This window comes from Pelophylax lessonae (genome assembly GCF_965119305.1).
Source record: "Pelophylax lessonae genome assembly, chromosome: 1".
In the NCBI taxonomy this organism is placed as follows: Eukaryota; Metazoa; Chordata; class Amphibia; order Anura; family Ranidae; genus Pelophylax; species Pelophylax lessonae.
The window spans coordinates 443641574-443647573 of NC_138768.1; positions in this window are offsets into that span (position 1 = coordinate 443641574).

Here is a 6000-nt window from a genome sequence, read left to right on the forward strand (position 1 = left end):
AGTGTATAACAATGGTTATTCTACTTCAATGGGGTAGAATCATTTTATAAATTAATTAAATATATATTTTTTTACATTTCTTCTTTTTATTATTACCATTTTTGTTATTACGAACTAACAATTTGCAGCTTTATTAGTTCTTAGGTGTCTAGGTTTGCTAAAGTTCCATAAGCGGCAGGTTTTTGGCTTGTTTAACAAGTATATGCAAATGAAACAGTATAACATAAGTTAAAACTACAAAGTACCTGTAACCCTGGCTGATAGCCCCTTTAAACTGTGTGGCTACACTGCCATTGTGTTCTGACTATTGCAGCCTGCATCTCCTTCCTGCCACTAATAGACAGTGCGGCAGGGAGAGGGGAAAGAAGGACATTGATTGGCTGCAGCCACAACCAGGACTTGAACCCTGCCCCAACCCATGTGAACAGTGCTTTAAGTGGGCCGGTATGCACTGGTACTCAGTACCGCCACTTCCAAATATGGCTCTTGAGCATACCGCCACCCCTCCATGCGCCTTAGCGTACCAGTACGCTCATTTTGGACATCTGCGCCCTCAATTGCCCCCCCCCCCAAGAATATTTCCCACTCCAGAGCCAGACCAGTCACCACCAGTGAGTCCCCCTGCTCCGGAGTCCCAGCCCAGGCCAGGGGGGTGCTCTGTGGGGACCGTGATGTGGGGTGGGGAGGCGACAAAATTTATAGGCTATAATAGAGTACCGGCACCTCTTTTGGGCCACTTAAAGCACGGCATGTGAAGAAGAAAGTGCAGGGGTAGGTGAGAAAAGAGAACCCCCACAAAGACAGAGTTTGAGAGGTGTTATTGGTGGAATTCTGTGGCTAGAGATCCTGGGAAAAATGGACAGAGCTGTCATTGGTGAAAACTGTTGGAAACCTGCAGGGGCTGTAGAGTACAGTGTAGATGGGAGAGTAAGCTGGGAGAAGGATCCCGCTAGACACCAGGGAAGAGAAAATTTGAAGTTTGCGGCCCACCTTTCTGACCTCTCCAGACAAGCAGCACAGAGTCAGCTAGAGAGAGAGAGGGTCACATAGACAGAAGATACAGGTGCAGTCTTGAGAGGGGAGACCCCAGTTCGTGGAGGGATATCTCTCTCCTGGCTCCCAGAGATCCGTGTGCAATGAGGAGGGCACTAGGGATGGAGCAGCTTGTCTTGCATTTGTCTCCATCCTGCTGGATAGGACAGTGTTCATGAGATCGAAAGTCAGGACAACAACTTCAGTATAGGCTTGGTGAGAGGTCTTTGGCCACTCTTATATGTTTCAAATGACCTTATTGATTGCATCAAATCCCCACAACATCAGAGTTTTGCCCAAGGGGGCACTACATCGCCCTTCCCTATATTGTGGGGCACAAGAAGTTTGTACTTTAAGTGAAGGAAGGAAGACTTCCTGTTCCGGTTTCCCTGTGGAACGCACGGCGTTCTGGAGCTCTGTCCACCTCACTGGCTAACTGTTTTTACTACATTTAAACCACGCTGTTTTTACCACTATTTATGTGAGTACCTTACCTTATTATTAATAAAGCACATTGGAAACAGTATTATGCTATGTGTCCCCCCTTGTTCATCTCTTATGAGAACATACACCACGGCTGGATGACAGGCTGAATGTACATATTACTTAGAGTAGAGGAATTACACCCCCCCCCCCTTTCTGGATAGGAACCCAGGACCACCACCTAGAACCTACAGGAGCGGGCATCCTATTATTGTACCCTGCAGTACATTTAACCTTGCCTAATACCCTTGTGTGGGGTTAGGCACTCTGGTGAGTGCAATCTACATTAGAGCAATCTCATGCACCTTTATTTCACATCCCCACTCCCAAAACCAGATGGGATTACCACATGCAGATTGAACAAACACTCACTTATATGGACTATTTCCCTGATATATGCACTATTTACTGGATTTTTATACTGTATAAATTACTATTCACCCACACTTTAAATAATAATCTGATATCAACTGGAGCATTTGTACAAGTCACTTTATAATCTTAAGATTTAGATTTCACTGAGTCACCTAGGATATTGGATATACTCCCCATTTTCCCCCCTTGTCTTCTTTTTTTCACTGTGACACAATTGTATGATATATTATTTATTGGGATTACACTCTGCACAAGTCACTTTATATCATAATACTGTATTTTTGAGTCACTTGGTCACTTTACGGGGTCTATTCAATAACCCAGATCAACACACTAGTCATTTTTTTATGTATATGTATATGCACATGTGATTATTATTGAAGATTACCTATTTATTTATTTTTAACATCATTGCTTATCGCCGTCATTTATCAATTTGCAAGATTTATTGATGCTATAGTTTACTTATTTATGAAGGTGGATGAATAGATTGAGTATAATAATGTTTGAAATTAACAATTATGATTCAGTGTTTACATGTTCCTATACAAACTATTCCCGGCAGCGCCATATTCCCTCATCCCCTTACTTTGAGATAGTAGATATTGTTTTGGCGTTTCTGCTTAACACGAAAGCAGCAGGAAAACCAAAGTTGCTCTGTCTGCTTATCAGGGAGCATGATTTCTAGTTTTGCCTGTTACATGTGTCCATGTGTGATTCATTTGGTCTGAGGGAGTGTCCCCACTGTATCCAATAGGGGAGCTTGTTGGACAGTGGAGGAAACCCAGCCAATGACACACAGGCTTTTGTGGCTGTCCCAGTGGGAGGGCACACCCTCATTGCATCTTGGGAGTGGTCATAAGGGCCGAGGGCACATGTGACAGGGCATCTTTGGCGGGAAGCAGTGTCCCAGGAGGAGGGTGACGGCTGTCTCTCCTCCTGTCAAGAAGGAAAGGTGGTCGCAGGCAGTCGGCCTAGTGAACCAGTGGTGTGGCTGAGCCCAGAGGTCCAGTGAAACTGACTGAGGAGGTGAAGGCAGTGCAAATCTGGAAAAATAGTGTCCTTGAGTACAGGGAAGCTTGCCAAAGGGTCTGCCCAAGAAGGGTACAACTCCAGTGGCTAGAGTCAGCGGATGGGTGTCAGCACACAGGCAGTGATAGTAAAGGGGGTAACAAGTTGTTAAACCCTGAAGAGAATATTCAAACAGTATCAGTAAATTTATCTTCACTTCTGTGGCAAGGTGAAGCTACGGCCTTGCCGCACACTACAGATAGTTTACCCTCACATTGTGCATAGTTCAAGTCAGAGTATCCCACTCATCCCTTTTCCCATCCCATTATAAAATAAAAACAACAAAAAACAAATCCCCTGGACTGTTTACTGACTGAGCCAAGGACTTAAAGTGTTAGGAATTTATGAGTCGTTGCTATGAGTAACCCAGGGGAATCTGCTTTAAGCAGCTCCCATGGGAGTAGTGCTACACCATTATGGACTTTTAACACTTCAGTTACCTTTGGGAACACTGGGACTTGCCACCCTCAGACACTTTCCATCATTTTCAGATTTCACATTATATTATAAGCCTCCTTAAAAACCATGCTGGACCCCTGAGGCAGTTAACTTATTTTAGGAATCATTGTTGAAAAGACCAGTACTTGAATGGGCTGATTTCAGACCTTTATGTCTCCCTTGTGAAAACGTTCAGCTCAGCGAAGCTCTCATATGTAGCAAAATGGAAAGCGGTCTTGGGTAAGACCCTAAATCGTGCAACTTGTAACAAAATTTGGTTGGCCTCTTCCAAGTGTTCTGAAAATATCTTAGCTCAAGAGAATGCATTTAAATTGCTCCTTTGTTGGTACAAGATCCCTGATCACGTGTCCTGGTTTGTAGAGAATGAGGTACCTTACTCCATATTTGGTGAACTTAACCCAAAGTAATCCATTTCATGTCTCAGGTAGATGCCCTGATTAGAACTGCCCTGGCTGTGCCCCTGGGGCATAATCCATTGGAGTCCCTATTACATAAACCTATATTGGCTTTGTCCAAAAACCAATGGGTTGTCTTTGTTTTCCTGGTGTCCTGTCAAACCCTGGCTAATCCCTGGCATCAGCGGTTTCTCCAAATAGCCGAGGTTAGGCATTTACTCATACAGACTTTGGTGCAAGAGAAGATCACTTCTATAATGAATGACACCCACACTCAATTCAAGAAAGTGTGGGAGCCATGGATTGCACATAATGCTGCTTTGCACCTGGACCACTCTTTACTCTTGATTTGATGATCTCAGTTGTGGCCATGTGGTGGTTTCCTGTGGGACCCTCCCCCTTCCTCGTCTATCTCCTCTCTTTCTCCCCCCTCTCTCTTCTTTTCTTTATTCACTGTATTTTTAGTCGCGGGCCTTCATGGGATTTTTTCCTGCAAACTCACTCAAACTGCAGTTACTGCCTTATCCCTCAGATTGTAGGTGGCCCAAATCAATTATGAGGTGCAGACCCTGTGAGCTCCATACACAACTGTGCACCTGTATCCTAATTGTGTCGACTTCATCAATGGTTGCTGTACCAACGATATCTCATTTTACACTACCTTCATTGTCATTGGCCTACTGGCCCATGTTTTTTTCCTATTATTATCTAAGTTGTTATCTTTTTTATTGTCACCTTGCGCTGTATGTAATTTTTTTTTTAAATCTCAATAAAAACTTTTGTAAAGAAAAGATCAACCTATTTGGTACTTCTAAGGTACTACAGTATTCTAATTGTCCAAATACTGTTAAAATTATCATAATTTTACGGAGCACAAAAAATAATCAAAAAGCCAGGGATATAACATAGATTGTATAAGAAAAAACACAACAGTACATCACCAAAAGGAGCATGTACCACATGTAAAGTGATGCACGGTAAGGAGTATAACTTTATGTGGGACCCCGAAGTCCTACGGGTTTTAACTTGAAAAAGTCTTCCTCAGGGGGTATGTTGGTCCACAACTCCTTGTGAAGCAAATCTATATGCATAATACAAAAGCTGGTAAATGGTATGCATATATGTTACATAATAGAAATACATTTGAAACATATATAAATATATGTAGAGCACTTACATAAGCATGTGATCCACTCCACACTGTGTTACAAATTTTATACAAATTTTGACTGATATGTGCGATATAGGCTGTGTAGTCTCGGCGACCCAGGGTTGCACCAGGACAGCGGCCCTAACCCAGGAACCACAAGGGGCAAGGCAAAATTCTGCAGAGCCAGACCTGGTGGAAGGGGGACAAAACAAGAGAGGAAGACACAGCAGAAAGAAAGCAGAAGGCAATCACAGCTGCCCAAAGAACAAGAAACAAAGTGAGGTGATGAGTAGCATACCTGTAGGTATGGAGAACACACCCAATGTTTGGGATTAGTGTATCTCCAGGAACATTCTGTGCATAAGAGAAGGACCAGAAAGACTCAAAAAGAGTCAGGAAAAGCCAGAAAACACCCAAAGCTATAAACCATGAGTTATTCAAGAAGCAAAGAAAAAAGAAAAAAAGAAAAGGAGGGAGGGGAAAGGAAAGGAAAACACATAATTAGATTGAAAAAGTAAAATATTAAAATCTGTTGTTATAAAGTAATAGAGGTAAGCATTTCATCCATGTTCCACCATGGGTCTTTCCTATGTCAGCCTGCAAACTGCACACATTGCCTCAGCCACAGGAGAATGGGAGTGCAGGCTGACTATAGGGGCATATAAAGTGAAAGTGAGACCACCCCCAAGTGAAGAAACACCAATCCCCAGTATTGTCTCCACCAGGAACTGATTCTACCTAATTGCCAGTAGGACGGGGGAGAATCCCCCTCTGCCCCCCCCACACTGTAATCCCAGCACCTGCGAGCAGGGGGCCGGGCCAGAGGTGCATACCGAGAGGCGGTCCAAACGCTGAAGAGGCGGAAGACACAGGACTTCAGCAGACCAGGGGGATGCCGAAGAAAGGGAGGCCCACCCAGGGGGTGATCACCTCTGAGCCCCAACCCCCAGGGGAGGGGGAAGGGACTACCTGTGCCAGGTGGGAACCGGGAAGGTGCCTGGTCCAGAAGGAAACCCCCCGGGGGGGGGGAGCCGA